The sequence below is a fragment of the Dendrobates tinctorius genome, unplaced genomic scaffold (assembly GCF_039654945.1).
Source record: "Dendrobates tinctorius isolate UK_male_01 unplaced genomic scaffold, ASM3965494v1 ptg000062l, whole genome shotgun sequence".
NCBI classification, from domain to species: Eukaryota; Metazoa; Chordata; class Amphibia; order Anura; family Dendrobatidae; genus Dendrobates; species Dendrobates tinctorius.
Window position 1 is genome coordinate 38,525,010 of NW_027361730.1, and position 27,820 is coordinate 38,552,829.

The following is a 27,820-nucleotide window of genomic DNA, read 5'->3' on the forward strand; positions in this document are numbered from 1 at the left end:
AGCTGATCAGACTCCACAACACACTTCCACAAGATGTTTTTTGGTGGCCACCCATACATGCTCGTTCACACACAGGTCCGGACCTGAGCGTTTATTGCACACATTTGTTTGTCATATATTTGGTGAACTCCTGGACACCACAACAGAGGCGTCCCCCTGCTGTCACCACACTCACACCCCTGCTATTCACCAAGGGACACCACCCTCCAACCCTTTCACCATGAGGTCTGCGCCTCCCAGGGTTGGTTAATGGCGAGGGGTGAGATTTGTCCCTACTCCCCCGCAGCACACCTGCCGCTCACACCTGGAGGAGAAGGGGACAGGAATATGGAGGAAATATACACTCGCTGGTCGCTTTCCTCCAAACGACCAGGAGGCGCGGCTTCGGTGGTATAGAAGATTTGGCGTGATCCCCGCGGACTATACACCAGTCTGCTCACTATAGGGACGTACCCCTTCACCTCGGGGAACCCCAGACAGCACCATGGGGATCACCAACTCCACCCACCTGTCTGGTTACGTCCGCCTGTATGAACAAGTCCCGCTCCCCATCAGCGACTCTAGGGGGCACTTTGCCAGAGCCGCAGGAACATGGAGGAAAAATACACTCGCTGGTCGCCTTCCTCCACACGACCAGGAGGGGGCGGCTTCTTCGGTGGCACTGGAGATTTGGCGTGGGCCCTGCGGACTATCAGCAGTCTGCTCACTACAGGGACGTACCCCTTCACCTCAGGGAACCCCAGACAGCACCATGGGGATCACCAATTCCACCCACCTGTCTGGTTACGTCCACCTGTATGAACAAGTCCCGGTCCCCAGCAGCAAATCAAGGGGCTTTTGCCAGACCCGCAATTTGCCAAAGCCGTCATTTTGATTTCCTGGTTACCTGAGTAGAGGCCCCAGACCCTGATAACTGCTGCTGCAGCGGCTCTAAACACCTTGCCGCTCCCCACTCACCTCAGTGAGGCCCGACAGCAATTACTCAGCGGTCTCCACATGGCCAAAGCTCACCAGAAAAAAGAAAAGTATGGTTGGTGATAATGTCACGGTCACGCGTGTCTGGACGCAGCGAGTACCGCAAGGCGAACCCATGTGACGCACGTGACCCTGGATACACCGCCTCCAGTGGGGCGAATTCAAATAATAAACACGTGCAGCTGGATACACCGCCTCCAACTGGCGAATTTAGACATTACACGTAAATCTGGAAGCCACGCCTCCAGTAAGGTGCATTGAAACAATAAGGGAAACCTGGGAAACATTAACAATGGTGGGCCCTGCGATAAGGAATAGGGAAGTGGAGACCTCCTGAGCTCCCCTGAGCCAGTGTCCCTGCACTCCTAACGTTCCCTATGCCGGTTCCGCACTGGGCGCGCAACAGGAACCTAAAAACCCTAGCTCGTCCTGACCTAAACCCTCACTAGGGAATTGGTCGGTGCGGAATCTAATCCCACCACTGCACTAAAACACACATGAGGAAAGATGACAATACAGGGGAAACACCACTTAGCTTTGCTCTGTTGCGTACGCTCCTAGCAACAGAGCCCACCACCTGTGCATCTTCTCCACCCGGATCCATCACCATAACTGGATCCTTCACCATAGTGCAGCCTTGGAGCAGAGTCCACCACCAATTGCAGAAGTCCAGTAACAGAGTCCCAAAAATGAGTTCAGCTCCTGCCCAAAAAGTCAAGCATGCTTGAGTCCAGCTCTCAGCAACCAAGTCCCGCATGCTGAGTGCAACTCTCCATAGTCGTCACTCCACCATGCCATGAAAGCACTTCCTGCCAACACCATAAACTGTGACTCCACCACGCCATGCCAGCCCTTCTTGCAGACCACCTAGCTGCCACTCGTCCCCTCTGGCTGGGCTGCGCAGGACTCATGTTCAGCTCCTTCATTCACCCAGGCTTCCTTCTTGTGAATGACTAACACACAATCAATATCACCAACACTGAATGATACACCTGACATTTATAGAGCATTCACACCTGTTACCTAATCACGTGCACAGAACTAAAGTGCGCTACCGCTCACCACCACCGGGGCAACTTAGAATGAATGACACCACGTGTAATAATTCTAGTGGCCACCGGGGGCAATCAACCCACTTTGGCACCTAGCCAAAGGAAAAAAGTTCACTTATCCATTTTAACTGTCAGATCCACACTGGATCATGACAATGATGATAAATATAATCCACGTGTGTGTAATCAAGTCTCCGTATAAATTCACCTGCTCTGTGATAGTCTCAGGGTTCTGTTTGAAGCACAGAGGGCATCATGAAGACCAAGAAACACAACAGGCAGGTCTGTGATACTGTTGTGGAGAAGTTTAAAGCCAGATTTGGATACAAAATGATTTCCAAAGCGTTAAACATCCCAAGGAGCACTGTGCAAGCGATCATATTGAAATGGAAGGAGTATCATACCACTGCAAATCTACCAAGACCCGGCCGTCCCTCTAAACTTTCATCTCAAGGAGTAGACTGATCAGAGATGCAGCCAAGAGGCCCATGATCACTCTGAATGAACTGCAGAGATCTACAGCTGAGGTGGGACAGTCTGTCAATAGGACAACAATCAGTCGTACACTGCAGAAATCTGGCCTTTATGGAAGAGTGGCAAGAAGAAAGTCATATCTCAAATATATCTTTAAAAAGTGTAGTTTAAAGTTTGCAACAAGCCACCTGGGAGACACACCAAACATGTGGAAGAAGGTGCTCTGGTCATTTGAAACCAAAATTGAACTTTTTGGCAACAATGCCAAACAATATGTTTGGCGTAAAGGCAACACAGCTCATCACCCTGATCACACCATCCCCACTGTCAAACATGGTGGTGGTAGCATCATGATTTGGGCTTGCTTTTTTTCAACAGGGACAGGGAAGATGGTTAAAATTGATGGGAAGATGGATGGAGCCAAATACAGGACCATTCTTGAAGAAAACCTGTTGGAGTCTGCAAAAGGCCTGAGACTGGGACGGAGATTTTCTTCCAACAAGACAATGATCCCAAACATAAAGCAAAATCTACAATGGAATGGTTCACAAATAAACATATCCAGGTGTTAGAATGGCCAAGTCAAAGTCCAGACTGGAATTCAATCGAGAATCTGTGGAAAGAGCGGAAAACTGCTGTTCACAAACGATCTCCATCAAACCTCACTGAGCTCGAGCTGTTTGCCAAGGAAGAATGGGCAAGAATTTCAGTCTCTCGATGTACAAAACTGATAGAGACATACCCCAAGCGACTTGCAGCTGTAATCGCAGCAAGAGGTGGTGCAACAAAGTATTAAGTTAAAGGGGCCAAATAATATTGCACGCCCCACTTTTCAGTTTTTGAATTTCCACAAAAATTTAAAATAACCAATAAATTTCGTTCAACTTCACAATTGTGTCCCACTTGTTGTTGATTCTTCTCCAAAAAGTTACATTTGGTATCTTTATGTTTGAAGCATGATATGTGGGAAAAGGTTGAAAAGTTCCAGGGAGCCGAATACTTTCGCGAGGCACTGTACATACAGGTCCCAAATTTTACACACACATTCTGCTATCAGTTTTAGACACTGACATATAAATCTAACTGTTCTGCTTGGGGTTGCTGTATGTAAACTATGTCTCCTATCCTGTCGGGTGCTGCAGTGATTTTACAGAAGCCTACAAATGAATTATCGGCTATTCTGCTATCTATCTCTCTATGAAATATAAAGACACATATATATATATATATATATATATATATACTAGATGGTGGCCCGATTCTAATGCATCGGGTATTCTAGAATATGTATGTAGTTTATTTATGAAGTTTTAATAATAATGCACCCCCCAATCCTGATGTGCATGGTCCTCTCACCCCCCAATCCTGATATGTATGGTACCCCTCTCCCCTATCCTGGTATGCATGGTCCCCTCACCCCCCAATCCTGATATGCATGGTCCCCTCACCCCCCAATCCTGGAATGCATGGTCCTCTCACCCTCCAATCCTGGTATGCATGTTCCTCTCACCCCTCTTTCCTGGTAAGCATGGTCCCCTCACCCCCCTTTCCTGGTATGCATGGTCCCGTCACCCCCCTTTCGTGGTATGCATGGTCCCCTCATGCCCCAATCCTGATATGCATGGTCCCCTTACCCCCAATCCTGATATGCATGGTCCTCTCACCCCCCAATCCTGATATGCATGGTACCCCTCGCCCCCCAATCCTGGTAAGCATGGTCCCCTCACCCTCCAATCCTGGAATACATGGTCCTCTCACCCCCCAATCCTGGTATGCATGGTCCCCCTCACCCCCCTTTCCTGGTATGCATGGTCCCCTTACCCCCAATCCTGATATGCATGGTCCTCTCACCCCCCAATCCTGATATGCATGGTACCCCTCGCCCCCCAATCCTGGTAAGCATGGTCCCCTCACCCTCCAATCCTGGAATACATGGTCCTCTCACCCCCCAATCCTGGTATGCATGGTCCCCCTCACCCCCCTTTCGTGGTATGCATGGTCCCCTCATGCCCCAATCCTGATATGCATGGTCCCCTTACCCCCAATCCTGATATGCATGGTCCTCTCACCCCCCAATCCTGATATGCATGGTACCCCTCGCCCCCCAATCCTGGTAAGCATGGTCCCCTCACCCTCCAATCCTGGAATACATGGTCCTCTCACCCCCTAATCCTGGTATGCATGGTCCCCCTCACCCCCCTTTCCTGGTATGCATGGTCCGTCACCCTCCTTTCCTGGCATGCATGGTCCCTTCACCCCCCCTTTCCTGGTATGCATGGTCCCGTCACCGCTCTTTCCTGGTATGCATGGCCCCCTCACCTCCCTTTCCTGGTATGCATGGTCCCGTCAACCCCCTTTCCTGGTATGCATGGTCCCCCTCACCCCCCTTTCCTGGTATGCATGGTCCTGTCACCCTCCTTTCCTGGTATGCATGGTCCCTTCACCCCCCTTTCCTGGTATGCATGGTCCCGTCACCGCTCTTTCCTGGTATGCATGGCCCCCTCACCTCCCTTTCCTGGTATGCATGGTCCCGTCAACCCCCTTTCCTGGTATGCATGGTCCCCTCACCTCCCTTTCCTGGTAAGCATGGTCACCCTCACCCTCTTATCCTGGTATGCATGGTCCCCCTCCCCCTGTTGCTGGTATGCATGGCCCCCTCCCCCTCCATTGCTGGTATGCATGGTCCCCCTCCCCCCCATTGCTGGTATACATGGTCCCCCTCCCCCCCTTTGCTGGTATGCATGGTCCCCCTCACCCCCCTTTGCTGGTATGTATGGTCACCCTCTCCCCCCTTTCCTGGTATGCATGGTCCCCCTCCCCCCCCCCCATTGCTGGTATGCATGGTCCCCCTCCCCCCCATTGCTGGCATGTATGGTCACCCTCACCCCCTTTCCTGGTATGCATGGTCCTCCTCCCCCCATTGCTGGTATGCATGGCCCCCCTCCCCCCATTACTGGTATGCATGGTCCCCCTCCCCCATTGCTGGTATGCATATGGTCCCCCTCCCTCCATTGCTGGTATGCATGGTCCCCTCACCCACCTATCCTGGTATGCATGGTCCCCTCGCCCCCCTATCCTGGTATGCATGGTCCTCTCACCCCCCCAATCCTGGTATGCATGGTCCCCCTCACCCCCCTTTGCTGGTATGTATGGTCCCCTCCCCCACATTGCTGGTATGCATGGTCCCCCTCCCCCCATTGCTGGTGTACATGGTCCCCCTCACTCCCTTTGCTGGTATGTATGGTCACCCTCACCCCCCTTTCCTGGTATGCATGGTCCCCTTCCCCCCATTGCTGGTATGCATGGTCCCCCTCCCCCCCATTGCTGGTTTGCATGGTCCCCCTCCCCCCATTGCTGGTATGCATGGTCCCCCCCATTGCTGGTATGCATGGTCCCCGTCCCCCCATTGCTGGTATGCATGGCCCCCCTCCCTCCCCCCCATTGCTGGTATGCATGGTCCCCCTCCCCCCTATTGCTGGTATGCATGGTCCCCCTCCCACCCATTGCTGGTATGCATGGTTCCCCTAACCCCCCCATTGCTGATATGCATGGTCCCCCTCACCCCCCTTTGCTGGTATGTATGGTCACCCTCACCCCCCTTTCCTGGTATGCATGGTCCCCCTCCCTCCCCCCCATTGCTGGTATGCATGGTCCCCCTCCCCCCCATTGCTGGCATGTATGGTCACCCTCACCCCCTTTCCTGGTATGCATGGTCCCCCTCCCCCCATTGCTGGTATGCATGGCCCCCCTCCCCCCATTACTGGTATGCATGGTCCCCCTCCCCCCATTGCTGGTATGCATGGTCCCCTCACCCTCCTATCCTGGTATGCATGGTCCCCTCGCCCACCTATCCTGGTATGCATGGTCCTCTCACCCCCCAATCCTGGTATGCATGGTCCCCCTCACCCCCCTTTGCTGGTATGTATGGTCCCCCTCCCCCACATTGCTGGTATGCATGGTCCCCCTCCCCCCATTGCTGGTGTACATGGTCCCCCTCACTCCCTTTGCTGGTATGTATGGTCACCCTCACCCCCCTTTCCTGGTATGCATGGTCCCCTTCCCCCCCATTGCTGGTTTGCATGGTCCCCCTCCCCCCCATTGCTGGTTTGCATGGTCCCCCTCCCCCCATTGCTGGTATGCATGGTCCCCCCCATTGCTGGTATGCATGGTCCCCGTCCCCCCATTGCTGGTATGCATGGTCCCCCTCCATCCCCCCCATTGCTGGTATGCATGGTCCCCCTCCCCCCTATTGTTGGTATGCATGGTCCCCCTCCCACCCATTGCTGGTATGCATGGTTCCCCTAACCCCCCCATTGCTGATATGCTTGGTCCCCCTCACCCCCCTTTGCTGGTATGTATGGTCACCCTCACCCCCCTTTCCTGGTATGCATGGTCCCCCTCCCTCCCCCCCATTGTTGGTATGCATGGTCCCCCTCACCCCCTTTCCTGGTATGCATGGTCCCCCTCACCCCCCTTTCCTGGTATGCGTGGTCTCTGTTAAAAAAAAAATAGTTATACACTCACCTTCCGACGGCCTCCGATCTTCTTTCCATGCGCCCGGCCTCGCGGTCCCAGTAATGCTTTGCGCGAAACACCGCTGATGACGTCGCACTCTCGCGAGAGTGATGTCATCTCCGGTCTAAGGCGCAAGGCATTACTGGGACCACGAGGCGGGGCGCGTGGAAAGAAGATCGGAGGCCGTCGGAAGGTGAGAATAACATTTTTTTATTTTAATTCTCTTTTTTACAAATCAAGGCCTGCCGCCCCATTGAGCGCTGCGCCCGCCGCTGATTGGCGGCGACGACCAATCAGCGACCCGCGATTTCGGTTACAGACATGATAAGGCATTTATATATATATAGATGTGTCTCACTGACATCTCTACTGTAATATATAAAGCTTAATGTGGGTGTGTATGTATGTATGTATGTATGTGTGTGTGTGTGTGTATATGTCCGGGATAGGCATCTGCACCGTCGCAGCTACAGCCACAAAATTTGGCACAGTCACACGTCTGGACCCCGAGAGTGTCCTAGGCTTTGTTGTGAGGCGAAATTTTAACCACTCGTGTTCCAATTCACCAAACAATTTTGCCCCTATCAACATAATGGGGAAAAAGTGTGTGTATCAAGCCCCACCCCTCATTATGATGTCATAATGGTTGCCATGGCGACGCTGATGTTATCATAGGTTGCAAGCCCCGCCGCTCATTATAATGTCATAATGGTTGACTATAGGATGGAGAATGTGTGATGGGTATATGGGTACTGGACTATGGGATGGAGGATATGTATGATGGGTATATGGGCACGGGACTATGGGATGGAGGATATGTATGATGGGTATATGGGCACGGGACTATGAGATGAAGGATGTGTGATGGGTATATGGGAACTCGACTATGGGATGGCGAATATGTATGATGGGTATATGGGCATGGGACTATGGGATGGAGAATATGTGTGATGGGTATATGGGCATGGGACTATGGGATGGAGGATGTGTGATGGGTATATGGGCACTCGATTATGGGATGGAGAATATGTATGATGGGTATATGGGCACGGGACTATGGGATGGAGGATAATTATAATTTGTTATAACTAACCACAGTTAGTTACTATGCCCGGGCAGCGCTGGGCTCTTCAGCTAGTATATATATATATATATATATATATATATATATATAGACACACACACACCTACTCTACGTGTATATATCTTTTCTATTCTATCCTATTCTATACTGTATTCGGCAGATCATTTGCCGGCTTTAAATCTATCTATATTTTGAAGATTATTTGGTATTAAAACGATGTTTGCAGTTGTGTTTTACAATGCAATTTTAACATGGGCTTTTACATAGAGAACTGCTGTATGTAAAAGCTCATGTTAAAATCGCATTGCATATGGATGCCATACAGATGTCACACTGTTACTAGATATATAAAGTGCTCTCAGTGAGAGAAACAAAATAGGAATCTTGTGCGTATGATACCTTTTAATGGCGAACAAATCGTAGTAAATGATGTTACAAAGCAAGCTTTCGAGACAACTTACCGTATTTTTCGCTTTATAAGACGCTCCGGATTATAAGACGCACCACAATTTTTGAGGAGAAAAATAAGAAAAAAATATTTTTTAATAAAATGGTGGTGCCTCTTATAATCCTTGCATCTTATTGCTTACCGGGGTTGGTGGCTGCGGTGTAGCGGGGTCCCAGGCTCGCTGCTGGAGGAGGCAGGCGTGGAGTGATGCTGCAGGCCGCATTCAGGGATGAGGGGGGGCTCCGATGTGTGCCGTTGCTGCTGCAGAGTCTTGTGCTGGTGTCAGGTTTCCCCACTTGTCCGGCGGTTGGAGGCCGGTGCTGCGGGTGCCTCCGGTGCGGCGTTGTCGATGCCCGGGGCTCTGCCGACATTGTTCGACAGACCAGAGCCCCAGCATTTCCTCGGTTCCCTGTATATGTGCGCTGAAGTGCCGGTAAAAAAAAAAAGGCCACCGGCGCGTGCGCAGATGGGATTTCGGGACCCAGTTCTCGAGAGATGAGATCTGAAATCTCAATCTCTCGAGAGCTGGGTCCCGAGATCCCATCTGCGCACGCGCGGCGGCCATTTTTTTGCAGGCACCACCGCGCGCACACAGGGAACCCAGGGAAAATGGCCACCGGCGCGTGCGCAGATGGGATCTCGGGACCCAGTTCTCGAGAGATGAGATCTGAAATCTCATCTCTCGAGAGCTGGGTCCCGAGATCCCATCTGCGCACGCGCGGCGGCCATTTTTTTGCAGGCACCACCGCGCGCACACAGGGAACCCAGGGAAAATGGCCGCCGGCGCGTGCGCAGATGGGATCTCGGGACCCAGCTCTCGAGAGATGAGATTTCAAATCTCATCTCTCGAGAACTGGGTCCCGAGATCCCATCTGCGCACGCGCCGGCGGCCATCTTTTTACCGGCACACAGGGAACCGAGGAAATGCCGGGGCTCTGGCCTGTCGCACAATGTTGGCAGAGCCCCGGGCATCGACGGGCACACTATGCGGCACCGGACACACCCGCAGCAGCGGCCAGCAACCACCGGACGCCCCCGATCACAGCCTAGGTAAGGCATGTCCGCTTTGTAAGACGCACCCCTGTTTTCCCCCCAAATTTTGGGGAAAAAAAGTGCGTCTTACAAAGTGGAAAATACGGTACATCTCTTCATCAGGCTGAAATAACAAAATATTTGAAGAAACCTTATTTTGTTATATCAGCCTGATGAAGAGATGTAAGTTGTCTCGAAAGCTTGCTTTGTAACATCATTTACTATTATTTGTTAGCCATTAAAAGGTATCATACCCACAAGATTCCCATTTTGTTTCTCTCACTGAGAGCACTTTCTATATTTTTTCTACTGGCTAAGGCTAGTTTCACATTAGCGTTTACGGCTGCAGCATCGGGCTGCGCACGGCCGCCGCTAAGCACCGCCCATGCCACGCCTCCGCCGGTAGCTCCGCCTACGGACGCATGACGCTGCAACAGGTTGCAATTTGGTGCGCTCGGCGCAGCGTCAAAAGGACGCATGCGCGGCCAAACGCATACTGCGCACGGCCTGCGCCCCCAGTGCTAAAGATAGGGGACGCAGGACGCACGCAGCGTTATGCGTCCGTAGGCGGAGCTACCGGCGGAGGCGTGGCAGGGGGCGGGGCTTAGCGGCGTCCGTAAACGCTAATGTGAAACTAGCCTAACACGGTACCAAACCACTTTTTTCGTTTTACTGTTACTAGATGTGAGGAAATCGCATCCTCGCATTGCAAACGGATTACTGTTCAGGGAACATTTGTGCGATTCTCGGCCGTCAAAATTGGACTGATTTTTTATACGGTAAGTGTGACTAATAGTGGGCATAGGAGGCTTACCTTACCCTTAACATCAAGGATAGAAGAAATCCCAAAAGCAAGATCCCAGTCAAAAGTCGTGGGTCCCAGTCTCGATGCATTTCCCTTTACCGATGTTTGAGTTCATAAGGAGACAGCATCCTTGAGGGATTGAATCACCCTCTGTGTCAAGGACGGGATATACAGCGATTCTGCAGCCTCACGCCAACAGATTAGCTCTTCCTCTTCTGGGCCGCTGTATCGACGGGGTGTGACTGGTGATGTTATGCTGATGGACAGCCGGCTCCCCACAGTTTTTCAGCTGTTACGTAGTTGCTAACCACCTGCCTGCACTGCCTGGCTCGGAGCGATCACAGATGTCTTCTGCAGATGATTCTGCTGCCTCACATCAACAGAGCATCTCTTCCTCTAATAGGCTGCTCTGTTGATAGGGCGTGACTGCCGACATTTTGCTGATTGATAGGTGGCTCCATGCTGTTATTCAGCCGGAAGCCGGCTGTCAATCAGCATGACATTGGCAGTGACGCCCTGTCAACAGAGCAGAGCAGAAGAGAAGCACCTGCTCTGTCGACACAATGTCACTGGAAGCCGCAGAATCGTCGACAGGAGCGGTCCCTGACCAAGCAGAGATCGGTGTGGACACAACAGGCAGGTGGATAGCAACTACCTGCCTGTAAGTTCTTAGGCCCTTAAGAAAAACATAGTCTTGGATGATCCTTTTAAATGAGGTTCCCATTACAATTTACCCTACATTTGACACCCTGTCAGGGGCTTCTGTCTGAAGTCTGGAAATACAGGATTCCAACATATCCCCCACCATTCACTGTAATGAGGCAGATGAAGCCACTTTGTACTTCATCTGGTCTCTGTTCTGGGAGTGCTCACCTTTATAGGAGGACACAGAAAATAGATCTACCACACTTTTGTATTCACCTGAAAAAAAAAGTACAATGCCATCTCAGAGGCCAGCCTGTGTCAGTTGCCTCATAGTAAATGACTCCAGCGGGGGTCTTGAATCTGGTTTTTCTGGACTTCAGACGTAATCCACTGATGGAGTCTGGAATGTAGAGTCAAGCGTAATGTGAGCATGGCCTTTCGGATACCCTAAAGCAGCAGAATGGTAGAAAATGTTCATTGAAGACCATTACCATGCAGCTTCTTTAGACAGCTTGTGAACATAGTTTTTCCTCAATATCACTGTACCGATGTGCCTGTGTACATGAACTCGCATATCTGTAAAGTACAATCTCACTGATCTTGGTTTAGAAACATTAGAAAAAAATAATCCTTTGTTCATGTTCCATACAGTTCCAGACATTGTCCTGTCAATTGTTGGATGGTTTTGTTAGTTTCATTGCATTAAAGCTACTGCTAAATATGTATTTAAATAGACTTTGTTTTCTGGATGGACTTCCAGATTAGGGAGGATTTTCCCTTTAATAATACCTCCAGTAAAAACATGCTGGGTTCAGCGTCCCGATCTTCTATTTTTATCCATCAGGAAGGCAGATATGAGGTTCCCACGCTGCGCAGGGCACTTGTCCATCTGTTTGTTGCTGCGGATGTTTTCTTGGGTATACAGTACTGTTTTTTGTAGGATTCTCATGGGAAAGTTGATATACAGTATTCATGCCATACAGAGGTAGAAATGCTGACATTAGCTGTACCCATTTGTTCTTGAATTCTCATACAATGAAATGAGTAATTTATTAGGCATTATGAAATAAAGCACAAATTATTAACACTGCCTTAGTTTAGACCCCGTGTTACTGAGATAGCTGGAAAGCACAATAAAGTAGCGAGCCTGCTCCTATTCTGCCTTTGCTTGTGCTTGACAATTGCCGTACATATTACTCAATCATCCCTCTAAAGAGTCCCTGCATAGAGAAGATAATCCATCTGTTCTTATTTGCTAAATTTTAACAATTATCAACACTGCATTTGTAAGTTTACTACATATACCAGGAAAGAAAACCAACGTAATGAGCGGGATTATATGTTGGTATAAGTGCAATGTAGGTGCACATTGTAGCCATTTAACAGACAGATCCTAGCATATAAACAGATACCAGAGAGAACATCCAATGAGGCACAAGAAGTTTAAGCCATAAAATAAATAGCCTTTATTAATGTGACATGAAAAAAAACATAAAAGAAATTTAAAAGGAGATACATGTCCAATATACACTTACAAGGTAAATATGTATATGGACTACCCCATCACAAGCAAGCACTATAAGAGAGCATAGGACATATATGCAAGTGCAAATCAATAAGACGGTACAATGCCTGTGCAAAAATTAATTAACAACCTGCTCAATTATTGAAGTTGAAATAGTGCCTTGTATATACTCTGCATATATGGTCGAAAAAATAAAGTACACTCAGCTCTACATATGATGGGCCAGTGCCCATATAGAAAAAATATGTATATAGCATACAATAACCAATGGAGATGCACTGAATGATTCCTACACAGGGCTGGTATGGTGTATATGAACCAGCAGAATATATATAACCAAAGTATAACTATTGTGACCTAGCTATAGCACAACATGGCAAGTAATGCAGTCAGCAGTGACCCTTGCTGGTTAACATCGCCAATAAACATGTAGTAGGAATGGCCGCTGGCAGTAAGGTGCAGAGTGCATATAAATGAGAAACATACAGCCTTATAAAGCGTAGATCCCCTACTTATAATGAGGCAGTGCCCACACAGAGAAAATATATGTATACTAGCTGAAGAGCCCGGCGCTGCCCGGGCATAGTAACTAACTGTGGTTAGTTATAACAAATTATAATTATCCTCCATCCCATAGTCCCGTGCCCATATACCCATCACACATCCTTCATCTCATAGTCCCATGCCCATATACCCATCATACATATCCTCCATCCCATAGTCCTGTGCCCATATACCCATCATACATATCCTCCATCCCATAGTCCCGTGCCCATATACCCGTCATACATATCCTCCATCCCATAGTCCAGTGCCCATATACCCATCACACATCATCCCATAGTCCCGTGCCCATATACCCATCACACATCCTCCATCCCATAGTCCCATGCCCATACACCCATCATACAAATTCGCCATCCATAGTCGAGTGCCCATATACCCATCATACATATCTGCCATCCCATAGGCCCGTGCCCATATAAACATCATACATATCCTCCATCCCATAGTCCAGTGCCCATATACCCATCACACATCCTCCATCCCATAGTCCCATGCCCATATACCCATCATACATATTCTCCATCCCATAGTCCCATGCCCATATACCCATCATACATATTCTCCATCCCATAGTCCCATGCCCATATACCCATCATACATATCCGCCATCCCATAGTCCCGTGCCCATATACCCATCATACATATCCTCCATCCCATAGTCCAATGCCCATATACCCATCACACATCCTCCATCCCATAGTCCCGTGCCCATATACATATCCGCCATCCCATAGTCCCGTGCCCATATACCCGTCAATCATATCCTCTATCCCATAGTCAAGTGCCCATATCCCCATCACACATCCTCCATCCCATAGTCCCGTGCCCATATACCCATCATACATATCCTCCATCCCATAGTCCAGTGCCCATATACCCATCTGCTCAGAGCTGGCGAGGGAGCGCACTGTCAATATGCTACTCAGAGGTATAATCTACTGAATTCTAAATCGAAAAAGAACTTTTCCAATTGCAAACTGATTGAAGTTACAGTAGTGGAGAACTAATGACAGAATCTACTGAACATACAAATCGGAATTGACAACCGATGCATGTTCAGTAGAGCAGGGACTAGCCCAGCCCCTGAAAAGGGTGTCACTGATAAGGTTTCTTTTCGGGGAGTGACCTGTGCCAGTTACAGAAGGGACTGTGACAGTTATTGCAGCCTCATCCCCCTGGTGATGACTCGTTTGACTATCCCAGCATGAACTGGGATTCTCAGAGAAGCGTCATTAGATGAAATAATAAAAAAATGAATAACGCAGTTAGAGTAGAGGGGGAATAGTAGGCACTTTTTAATTAAAGTATTGGAAAGTGATCAAATTTTTACATTAAATAGATAGGCATTGAGGATTAAAACATGCTTTACTTTCGGACCACCCCTTTATGAGATCATTGCCTTGCATAAACAAGGAAAATTATAAAAAAAGATAGCAAAGTCTTTGAATGTTCCTGAGAAAAGCTGGGAGAAGCATAGTCCACAAGTTTAAAGTTAACTTGCCACACTCGCTGTATATGGTGGAAAGAGGAGACTCAGGGGCGGATTTCTCATAAGGCCAACCTAGGCCATGGCCTTGGGCACAGCAGTCGGGAGGCTTATATTGTCAGTATTATCTTAAAAACACCATATAAAATACTGTTTTCTAAATTTACATCCATATACATTGAATAAATTGAGCGGTACATTTGCATTGCCGAGTTCCACAGCTTGCACTGTCTTGCTAAGTTTCCGGAAAAAACAAATTGCCATTTCAGTCTCACACACTCAGTATAAACCAGGTATTAAAGGAAAATTCCAGATTTGATGGTCACAATAGTGATTCCAAGTAATTAACTACCTTGAAAGTGACAAAACCCAAAACCTTGAGCAGAAGTAGAGGTATATTCATCAAGCTGAGAAGACTTGAAATGCATTCATTCATTTCACAGTTTTGTGGAACGGTGTTACTCAGATTAAACCAGGTGAACAAGCATGAGCAAAACGTGGAAATTGATGTTTTCTAAGTTGCCGAAGTTCTCCAACCACTAGTAAATTTCTTGATAGAACTGTGAGAACAGTTTGATTTACTGTATATGAGGAAAAAGATCTAAACATTTCTGAAAAGTAAGTATATGAGCGTGATGAAAAGTATTCGATTCTCAGGAAACTTTAATCTTATGAGACACCTGGTGGTGAAGGTCGTTTAAAGGGAAACAGTCACCAGCAAAAATGCTACTAACCTGCAGCTATGGGTTTAACCTGCAGGTTAATAGCGTTACTAATCTGCCCGGTGCCTGCACATAGCCGAATGCTGCGGGAGAAAATTAACTTTATTCTCCCACTGGCAGCATTCGGTTTCAGTCACAGCGCAGTGCCGACACGGGTTCAGTCACCGCAAGTATAGAGTATAGAGAGCGGCCGCTGTAACTGTGCCCCCAGTCTTGACTGACACTAGCTAAGCATTGGGGCCGACTGTCAGTCAGGGCCAGGGGTGCGGTTATAACTGCCACTCTGTAAATGTAGAGGTCAGCCCATGCTAAGAACTAAACTAAACTGTGAGTTTAAGAGACAATGCTCCCCTCTGATTGAATTGTGTGCACTTGGATTAGTCTTTTCTTTCATGCAGCTTGCTACGGGTTGGTTTAAATAAGAAGGAGGAAGTGTCAGATCAGGAAGGGAGAAGGGAACCTCATGCCTGTGAGAGGCTGGACAATAAGTGAGTCCAAACAACGAAAGACTGGTAAATGAACTATCGACTTCAAGGGAAAAGATAGCTCCCAGTTACCACAGAATTGATCATCAGGACCATTTTAGGAGGAAAGAGTCATCCATTATACTGTATGGAGCATTATATGGGCTCATTATACTGTATGGAGCATTATATGTTGCTCATTATACTGTATGGAGCAGTATATGGGGTCCATTATTCTGTATGGAGCAATATATGGGGCTCATTATTCTGTATGGAGCACTATGTGGTGCCCATAATACTGTATGAAGCAATATATGGGGCTCATTATACTGTATGGAGAAAAATCTGGCGCCCGTAATACTGTATGGAGCAATAAATGGGGGTTATTATTTTGTATGGAGCACTATGTGGTGCCCATAATACTATATGGAGCAATATATGGGGCATATTATTCTGTATGGAGCACTATGTGGTGCCCATAATACTGTATGGAGGACTATGTGATGCCCATAATACTATATGGAGCAATATATGGGGCATATTATTCTGTATGGAGCACTATGTGGTGCCCATAATACTGTATGGATGACTTTACTGTCCGGTTTCTGACCTATTGTAGAATTCACAATAGATATCACTCATGTAATGTAAGAAGTAAGTGACATCTTTGGCATTGTACTATACCTATATTTCTCTGCCGTATCTGTGCATAATGAATTGTGGTATGTGTTAAAGGGGCCCACTGAGACTCTTTCGCCCACGCCCAAGAAAACCTGGAGCCGGCCTTGGCAGCGCGGCCCAATTATCAGAAGGCAGGTAGGAAGTTAGAAGAGAGTAGCCTATAGAAATTGTTTATACTGTTTGTATTGAGCTGTGCATTGCCATAGCTGGCAGCTATCTCTATTTGTATCTATAATTGCTGTTATCATTACAATAACTTTTAGTCATTTTCTGGCATATAATCCTCTGTCTTTCTATAAAGCCGTTTTGTTTCTGCCTCCTCGTCTACTGTATTGTATTTATGTTTAGGCATTGCTACATATGCTCAGAGCGGTGACTGAACCAGCGCTGGCACTGCCACGTGACTGAAACTGGAATGCTGCTGGGGGGAATAAAATTAATTTTCTCCCAGCAGTGTTCAGCTACGTGCAGGAGCAGGGCAAGTTAGTAACACTATTAACCTGCAAGTTAAGCTCCTATCTGCAAGTTAATAACTTTTTTGCTGGTGACAGGTTCCCTTTAAGTGGGCATGAAAACTTCCGAATCAATATATTTCTAATCAGGTTTTGGAATTGGCTGGGGGCGCAGAATTATGTGTTTTGGCCTGAGGCGTAGAAATCTGTAAATGCTCCCATCAAATTCCTGAGAAGGCCTGTGGGTCTGAAAAAGCACCGACAGCAAGATTTGGTGGCAGCAGGCACATATTAAATATTGAAGGTCTCCATGTATGAACTTAAGACGCCTCTATTGACCCAAAAGCACACGAAAATTTGGCTCAAATGTGCTAAAAATCATGGCAGACCACGTGGCCTCTAAGGGAGTACTTTAGTATTGCTGTGTATAGCAAAAGTCACAGTCTCTTATGCTCTGAAGTCCAGCCACAGGTTGTGTTTCAGCGAAGCACTATAATGACAGACACGGTAGTCTTCAGCTGAATTCCTGCTGCCATAGCAAACCATTGGCATCCTGTGATCGCATCATGGGGGGCGACTGAGGGGCGTGTGTTTTTCGAATCCCTGGTCTGCACTTTTTAAAGGCTGCTGTCATAGATTGACAACTGTATTTAAAGTAAACCTGTCATGTAAAAAAAACTGCTATTATTCTACAGATCTGGGGTTAATCTTCAGGGTAAAACCAGTCAGTGTATTTCCAGCTAGGGTTTATCTTTTTGCTGTTTCTGTTCTTTGTTCTGCACCTAACTTTTGTTTCTATTTATGTTTCTATTTAGGACATAGGTGGCATGTTTTCTAACAGTACATACTTTATACCTTGTTTTGTATTTTGTGGTTTATTTTACGCTTTCTGTTTTTCAGCACACTTTCCCTTTTGTAGGTAATTCACATTCTGCTCTACTCTCTGGTTCTTTAGGAGGAAAATGATGTGCTCAACTGGGGTTTAGGGAGCATAGGTCTAATTTGCCATCTTCTATCCTGTGGTTAGGGTGATCTTTGCTCACACAGGAACCACTTGAGGCTGTGGGGTCAGGGTTTGTAGTCTGTACAGCAGGGGTAGGGAACGTCCGGCCCGCAGGTCTTATACGCCCCGCGATATCATCTGCTGCGGCCCGCAGCCACTTTGCCCGTTATTGCCTGCGGGCCCTTTAATTCTGCAGAGGTGCGTCCGGACAGCCACTCTGTGGCCCGGCGCTGCCCCCATCGCTCATTCAACTTATCGGCATCATAGATGCCGATACAGTTGAAAGCAATGATGGAGGAAAGAGTGTCAGCTGACGCTCCCTCTCCCATCACTCCCCCTCTGCACGTGACTCAGCGGGCGCGTGATGATGTCACTTCATCGTGCAACGTGCTGTACCAGCAGTGGAGCCGATGAGACCGGAGCAGCGTGAGGAACAAGAAGAAGGGGTGAGTATTGTGTGAGCATGTGTGTGTGTGTGTGTCAGTGTGAGTGCAGGGGCTTCACTATACTGTGTGTGTGTCTCCACTGTACTGTGTATTGGGAGAGCTGCACCGGCACTATACTGTGTGTTGGTGGGAAGCTGCACTGTACTGTGTGTTGGGGGGAGCTGCACTGTAGCGTGTGTTGAGTGGGGAGAGCTGCACTGTACTGTGCTGGGGGGAGCTGCACTATACTGTGTGTTGGGGGAGCTGCACTTTACTGTGTGTGGGGAGGAGCTGCACGATAATGTGTATTGGAGCTGCGCCTGCACTATACTGTGTATTGGGAGAGCTGCGCCTGGACCTATACAATATACTGTGTGTTGGGGGGAGCTGCACTGTACTGTGTGTGGGGAACAGCACTATACTGTGTGTGGAGGAGCTGCACTATACTGTGTGTGGGGGAGCTGTACTATACTGTGTGTGGGGGAAAGCTGTACTATACTGTGTGTGGGGGAAGCTGTACTATACTGTGTATTGGGGAGCTGCGCCTGCACTATACTGTGTGGGGGGAGCTGCACTGTACTGTGTGTTAAGGGAGCTGCACTGTACTGTGTGTGTGGGGGAGCTGCACTATACTGTGTGGGGAGGGGGGCTGCGACTGCACTATACTATGTGTGTGGGGGAGCTGTACTGTACTGTGTATTGGGGAAGCTGTGCCTGCACTGTACTGTGTGTGGAGGCTGTAGTATACTGTGTGGGAGGGAGCTGCACTATACTGTGTATTGGGGAGCCGCGCCTGCACTATACTGTGTATTGGGAGAGCTGCGACTGGACTATACTGCATGTTGGGTGGAGCTGCACTATGCTGTGTGTGGGGGAGCTGCACTATACTGTGTGTGGGTGAGCTGTACTATACTGTGTGTGGGGGGAAGCTGTACTATACTGTGTATTGGGGAGCTGTGCCTGCACTATACTGTGTGGGGGGAGCTGCACTGTACTGTATGTGGGAGGGAGCTGCACTATACTGTGTGGGGAGGGGGGCTGCGCCTGCACTATACTGTGTGTGTGGGGGGGAGCTGCACTGTACTGTGTATTGGGGAAGCTGTGCCTGCACTATACTGTGTGTGGGGGCTGCACTATACTGGGTGGGAGGGAGCTGCACTATACTGTGTATTGGGGGAGCTGCACCTGCACTATACTATGTTGAGGGAGCTGCACTATACTGTTTATTGGGGGAGCTGCACCTGCACTATACTGTATGTTAGGAGGAGCTGCACTGTACTGTGTGTTGGGGGAGCTGCACTGTACTGTGTGTTGAGGGAGCTGCACTGTACTGTGTGTTGTGGGGAGCTGCACTGTACTGTGTGTGTGGGGAACTGCACTGTACTGTGTGTTGGGGGAGCTGTATACTGTGTGTGTGGGGAACTGCACTATACTGTATGTTGGGGGGAGCTGCAATTTATTTAAATCTTTGAATCAATATAGTTGGTTAGTTTTTAAGTTAATATTTTTATATGGCCCCCGAACGCTATTATAAAATTCCAAATGGCCCTTGGCAGAAAAAAGGTTCCCCAGCCCTGCTGTACAGGAACCAGCTAGGTCAGTTGCAGTATTTAGATTTATCTATTATCCTGAGTGAGTAGCTACACTAGCATAACTATGAGCCTGCAAAAAAGTATCATAATAGAGGCCTATTCACACAACTGTTTTATCTATCTATGTGTTGTCCAAGTGCACAATAGATTACACATTGACATCAAATAATGATTTAATACACATAAGCAATTTTCCACACGAACTGTATGTCAGTGAATAAAAAAATGGCAGCATGAACCATCGAACTCTATGCCAAGGTAAATGAGTAAGATTGGGCCATAGCTGACAAATCATGCATATCTCTTTCTCTGTACATGGCTAGCTCCATACTTGCAATGGCCATGAGAATAAGCCCTTGTCATGGGATATAATGGTCCTATGCAGTAGCATAGCTACCGGGGGGCAGAGGGGGCGGTGGCCCCGGGCCCCGCGCTCTCAGGGGGCCTACCCGGCGCTATGCTACAGATACATTTTTGCGGCAGAGCAGGGATAATCAATCTCCCTCCTCTGCCGTCCGGCCGCTATGGGCCCCTGAGCAGGCGGGGGGGCCCGATGCCAGCAGTGGGCCCCCCGCCCGTCATCGCAGGGTCAGCGGTGTCGGCTACATGCCGACACAGCTGACCGCATTGATGACAGAAGGAGCGAGCGCTCCTCTCATCATCCCCCTGTCAGCGTCTGACGTCACCGACGCCGACACTGACAGGGGGCGCGATGACGTCAGTACCCGGCGCCTGTAGTCGGAGATGAGCGGGGTCAGCGCAGGAACCAGGAGGAAGAGAGGTGAGTATTTAGTTTATGGGGGAGTGGTGCATCCACTACAGAGGATGGCTATGGGCGTGCATATGCATAGGGTAGCTATGGGGGTGCATATACAGAGGGTGGCTATGGGGGTGCATATACAGAGGGTGGCTATGGGGGGCATATAAGGAAGGTGGCTATGGGGGTGCATATACAGAGGGTGGCTATGGGGGTGCATATACAGAGGGTGACTATGGGGGTGCATATACAGAGGGTGACTATGGGGGTGCATATACAGAGGGTGGCTATAAGGCTGCATATACAGAGGGTGTCTAAGGGGTTGCATATACTACAGAGGATGGCTATGGGGGTGCATATACAGAGGGTGGATATAGGGGTGCATATACAGAGGGTGGATATGGGGGTTCATATACAGAGGGTGGCTATGGGGGTACATTATACTACAGAGGGTGGCTATGGGGGTGCATTATACTACAGAGGGTGGCTATGGGGGTGCATTACACTACAGAGGCTGCCTATGTGGAATTCATTATACTATAGAGTCTGCCTATGGGGAGTGCATTATATATGGTATAGAGTCTGCCTATGGGGAGTGCATTATATATGGTATAGAGTCTGCCTATGGGGAGTGCATTATGTACATTATAGAGTCTGCCTATGGGGAGTGCATTATACAATATAGAGTTAAAAAAAAAAAGCATTATTACAATCTAGAGGACAAAATGTGGGAACTGTTTTCTGGGGCACTTGCACCCGGCCTTAGTATTTTCTAGAGGGTTGCTTTAAAATTTAGAGGTCACACGGCCACACAGCAGGTGCATTAATAGGGTCACATACGACAGCAGCCGATCAGCATTGGGGCATCAGCAGGATGAGGAGTTTGTGAAGGTTGGGGATAGTCCCGTTTTGGACAGTGCTGAAAATCTGAGAAGTGAAACATGTCTTTGTTGTATTCTCTGTAGCCGAGTCCTGGCTGGAGAAGTTGTCATGTCGGTCTGGGCCAGATGGAAAAGACGTGAAAAGTGAACGGTTCCTTCAGAAAGAACGTCAGCGGTAGGTCATTATCTGTAGCTGTGCTGTGATCTCTTATACAGTATGTTCTGTAGGACGGGTATCTACCACTGACCATATGGCAGTAATATCAATGTTGGTCTTTATATAGCAATTATTTTCAGTAACAGCGCGGTCATCTGCTGAGGTTCTCCTTCACTATTAAGGTGCGTCACCCAGTTATAATCAAGGTTACCTGGTTAGGGGCCCACTCAGAAGTTTCGCCCCCCCCTGAACCAAAACCCTAGCTACACCTCTGGTCCTATGTCTTTCCAAGGGGTCACATGAGAGACCGTGACTACTGTGGATGTTGAACCAGTAGGCTGATATTAATTCTGATTAATATTAACATATTAATTATAACTATTTTATATTAACCCCCAAGGTGGTTTGCACGTTAATGACAAGGTCAATTTTTACAATTCTGACCACCGTCACTTAACTCTGGAACGCTCCAATGGCTGTCACTGAATCTGAGATTGTTTATAAGTGTTAAAAGTTGACCAGCGATTTCTCATTTTTCCAAAATAATTTTCAAAATAATTTTTGTAGGGTCCACCTCACATTTAAAGTGACTTAGAGTGGTCTATATGATAGAAAATACCCCAAAGTGACACTATTCTATAAACTGCATCTATCAAGGTGCTCAAAACTACATTCAAAAAGTTTATTAACCCTTCAGGTGCTTCACGGGAATTGTTGGAATATGAAAAAAATGAACATTTAACTTTTTTTCACAAAAAAATTACTTTAAACCCAATTTTATTATTTTCATAAGGGTAACAGGAAAAAATGGACTGCAAAATTTGTTGTGCAATTTCTCCTGAGCATGTCGATACCCCATATGTGGGGGAAAACCACTGTTTGGGATCACGGCAGAGTTCAGAAGGGAAAGAGCGCCATTTGACTTTTTGAATGCAAAATTTGCTGGAACAATTAGTGGACGCCATGTTGTGTTTGGAGAGTTCCTGATGTGCCTAAACAGTAATAATCACCCACAAGTGACATCCTTTTGGAAACTAGATCCCTCAAGGAATGTCCCTAAAAGTTTTTTTTGTTAGAAACTAAAATATTAACTATATGAAATGTTTGCCCTAAATAATGTCTAATTTCACTTTCTGTCACCTGGTTTTTGCCACCTAATTTTAAAGAAGCATAATGTAGACATATACCCTGATTCTAGCAATGTGTAACTTACTTGGCTGTTTGCTGTAGTTTTGATAAAATCAAATCCAGATCATTACTAGTATCTCCTGCTATGTAGTCCTACATATTCATTGGCTTTGTATTACCCTGCCCCCATTACTAATTGTCATCTTTTCGCCTATAGACAATGTGCACAGAAAGCTGTCAATTAGTGGTGTGGGCAGGGTTTTACAAGGCTCAGCATTCAGAGAACTGCTAGATCTGCAGCAGAGAAAACAGGGATTTTATAAAAATGACAGCAAACAGCCCAGTGATACATTGCTGGAATCAGGGTCTCTGCTCCTACAGCATGCTACTCTCAGATGGGGTAGGAAAAACCTGGTGACATATTCCCTTTAATTCTTCTTGAGATGAACAAATTCAATTTCCGTATAATGGGGGTTTATCAGTTTTATGTCAGTGATGCATAAAGTGGTAGTCCATGCTAAATGCAATGTTCACAGGGCCCTGGACTGTCTGAAATTAAAAATATCTGCCATACTCTCCTACGGTCACTCCTGTAGATCCGATGCAGGCCACTCCATGGTCTGTGCTGGCACCGGAAGCGATGATGTTACTGTTCTCCTGTCACTGGACCTGTGATTGGCTGCAGCAGTCAAATGACTTAAACAGCATTTCATTGGTTGACATCATCACTTTAAGATCAGCCCGACACTCTCCAATAACACTAATCCGCCGCACAATGTACTAGCTGCTTTAAAATGGGAAATGCGTTTTAAAATTTGCTTGATGGCTCTTAAGGCAATAAACATCTTAGAGCTCATGCAGACGTCACCTTTTTCATAGACTAGAAAACTGACCAAGTTTCATCAGGGATTTTCATTAGTTTAATCCGATTTTCATTAAAAAATTAATCAAATTTTCATCAGAGTTTGGTCAGTTTCATCAGTTTTTTTCACTGCGGCGGCGGGGGAGCAGATGGGAGGTATTTTTTTTTAAATCAGTGAGTACACGGTAGCCATATTACTATAGGGATGACTATGGGCTGTGCATTAAACTTTATGGATGACTATGGGCTGTGCATTATACTTTATGGATCACTATGGGCTGTGCATCATACTTTATGGATGACTATGGGCCGTGCATTAAACTTTATGGATGACTATGGGCTGTGCAATAAACTTTATGGATGACTATGAGGTGCATTACACTTTATGGATGACTATGGGCTGTGCATTATACTTTATGGATCACTATGGGCTGTGCATCATACTTTATGGATGACTATGGGCCGTGCATTAAACTTTATGGATGACTATGGGCTGTGCAATAAACTTTATGGATGACTATGAGGTGCATTACACTTTATGGATGACATTGGGCTGTGCATTATACTATATGGAGGGCTATAGCCTGTGTATTATACCCTATGGATACTGTAACTACGGGCTGTGCATTATACTATATGGGAGACTATGGGTTGTGCATTATACTATAAGGAGGACTATAGGAAAGGGATTGGGAATCCAGTGAGGCATATGTGGTAAAATCCAGAAAAAAAAACTTTATTATCAAAAATAAATAAACGTCAAGTCTTGAATTTTATTTAATTTTGATAATAAAGTTTTTTTCTGGATTTTTCCACATATGCCTCACTGGATTCCCAATCCTTTTCCCATTGAAGATTTTGCCTTGCTCCAGGCCATCTGTGCGGAAATTCTCATCTGTATTCCTACTACATGGTGAGCTGACTTTCCTTCCTCATTTTTTCACTGTATATGGAGGACTATGGGCTGTACATTATGCTATATGGAGAACTATGGGCTGTGCATTATACTCTATGGATGACTATGGGCTGTTCATCATACTCTATGGATGACTATGGACTGTGCATTATACTTTATGAATGACTATGGGGTGTGCATTATATTTTATAACGAATATACGGTAAATAGTTTATGCCAGCTCACCGATTTAAAAAGTTTCATAGGTGTCAGTATTAGACGAGAAAAAAAACGGATAGCATTTGAACGTGAAAAACTGATTTGTGAATGAGACCTTAGGCGCCAGCTCCTTCAAGGATCTACTAAAGACATACACTCTTTGTCAATCAGCAGATCAGCAGGCATGAAGAAACTCCATATCCTTGATCCTGCTTTAAACGTTTGGAGTCAGAGCCTTCGGTCATGCTGCCCCCACTTTCTGGAACTCATTATCATCTCTGCGAACAGTCAAATCAAAACTTAAAATGTACTTGTTTAGAACATCTCAATAATTCATTTAAAGTTGTTGTTTCAAACCAGAAAAAAACTTTAGTAACATTTGAGGTTATGATATTGGTGACTTCATTTTGTATGTTTCATTCTCCTTTGATATGTTACATTACAAGTCAATGAAATTAAAACTGAAATCGTCTGGATTTAGTGCACCATGTGCAGTTCTAATTCCTAGAAAAATCCTCTTTTTCTCAGAACAGCAGTTTCCATTTCCTCTACTTAAAATAATCCACTAATCCCATAGTTTCCTTACATAATCCTCCTTTTTAAATATCTCATTTACTACTATTTGCCAATGTAGCTTTTTAATTTCAGATTGAAACTGGTCAAGTTCAGTTACTTAGACGTCATAGTCACGTAGATTTTAGTAATATTAGGAAGGAATAATTAAATTAGTTAAATTCTTCAAGTGTTCTGGCGCACAAATACATACTGGTTGCGTGCCACACTGCCAAATCAACTGCAGTTTTAACAACAATTGCATTTTGCCAGCTGTTTTTCAATGTGACATGGCCACAAGGTTGACTAAAACACATGTCAAAACTGGAGCAGAAACTCCAACTTTTTGAGGAGTTTTGGATTTTTGAGGAGGATTTGGAGAGTTTAGGCTGAGTTTTCCTGAGTTTTTACAATGCATATTTTCGAAATAAGGCAAGTAACCTATTTTACTTAATAGATGCAGAAATGGTGCGGGAAATTTGCAATCTCAAAAACTCATCAAAAGCTCATCATGGGAACATGTAACGCTGGTGGGTGTGGACCCACTGTACCACTGGTCCGACTTACCCTGGAAGGACGTGACTAAGCGGCTACCTGGTCTTCACTAGCGCCTGTGTTGGTGAGGATAGGCATGGGCCGCAGGATAGCCACCAGGAGCCACTCTAGGGCAGTATGCGTTTCGGCATCTGCTGACCAAAGCTGAGGTCAGGAATGGACAGAACAGACAGGATGAGAACACAAGTCGGGTCAGTAACGGGAAATAGAAACAGCAGAGCAAATTAACAGGAACTAGATGCAAACAGCAAATTAGATCCAAAGCTCAGTCTGCATATATGAACTCAGTGCGGCTTCCAGACATGAGGACAAGTAGAGCGACGAACACAGTGAGTAACATGGCGGCTGGAATGCTCCAAAAACACCTAAAAAACGCATTGTGCACATACAACTTGTAGAAATAGCATTAAGCCTCATTCAAATGCCCATTATTCTAATACATGTTCTATCCCTGTTTTTCACAGTAACATGTACGTTTTGTGGTCTGTGAACATTTTAACCAATTATCCCCACCAATAAATGGAGACTTGTGTGTTTTTTTATTTGATTTGCTGGTGAAACTTGGCTATTCATGTAAATCAACATTGTTATTTTTATTCAGTCACAAAAAAAAGCAACCTTAAAAGAGTATTCCCAGATCCAAGATCCTATCCCAAAATGTAGTAGGTGTAATAATAATAGTATTAGCAAATACTTCCAATTAGAAATGTAGCCTAGTTCTTCTGATTAGCTGTGTCGCTTTCCTTTTTTTTGCAGGGCATTGCAGTAATTTAGGTATCTATAAATATGACCACTAGCAACTAATTAAAGGGAATCTGTCACCTCCTGGATGCTTTTAAGCTATTACTATGGGCATACAGGTAATAGAATGGTTAATATAGTCTTACATGTGTGCCCCATAGCTGCGGTCTAGTTGTGGACAATTAATGTTTTAATGTTTAATGTTTTATGTTAATGATTTCTTCCAGGCTCTGGGGCGTGCGGTGCCCGGAAGAAATCTCTGTCTCTTCTCTTCGTTATAATAGTACCCCCCTCCCATGCCCATCACACTACCCTTTAACGTGCAATTGGGGTGCCGTAGTCCCGTGGCGGCGCCCTGCACTCATGCTGTTCTGGACACCTAATCCGCCCTTCTATGGGCAGTGTCTTCATCCTGCTTCTGTGCAGGTGTCGGCGAGTCATTGCACACTCAAGCTGTTCGGGGTACCTTAGCCGCCCTTCTATGGCCATTGTCTTCATCCTGCTTCTGTGCAGGTGTCGGTGGGTCACTGCACGTTCAGGCTGTGCTGGGTACATTATCCAACGTTCTATGGGCAGTGTCTTCATCCTGCACTGTCGAGTCACTGCACAGATAAAAGAGCAGCCCAAGATTAAATTATATATTTAATTGCCTTAAGGGCACATTAGACAATAAACTATATACACAATGGTTATGCATATACAATGGTCAGATATGCAAATACAATAGTGGTATGACAAATAATATAAGCAGATGGATCATGTCAATTACCGGCTGATGTTCTATCATGTATACGCTGCGCCTCAGGGGGTATCGGCTTCCATCTGGGTCCTAGGACCTTCACAGCGCGTTATTCGACATGACCCCCATTCGAAGTGTACTGCATGCATCAGAGTGAGAGAGACAGACCACATGTCCTTACACTAGGCTTTACCTCCTTTGGGTTACTCCCCTCCTGCCCTCTGGGCTGAACCTAAATCTCCTCCCCTGGAGGTTTGTAGCTAAATCTCCCAAAACCTATGAAAGATCATAATTCCTTTCTGGACGGTCCTAGAGTGGCGGTTCTGGCTCCATTGAATCCGGCTGGGCCCTTGCTATACGTGAAGACCAAATATGCCTTCTCTACCT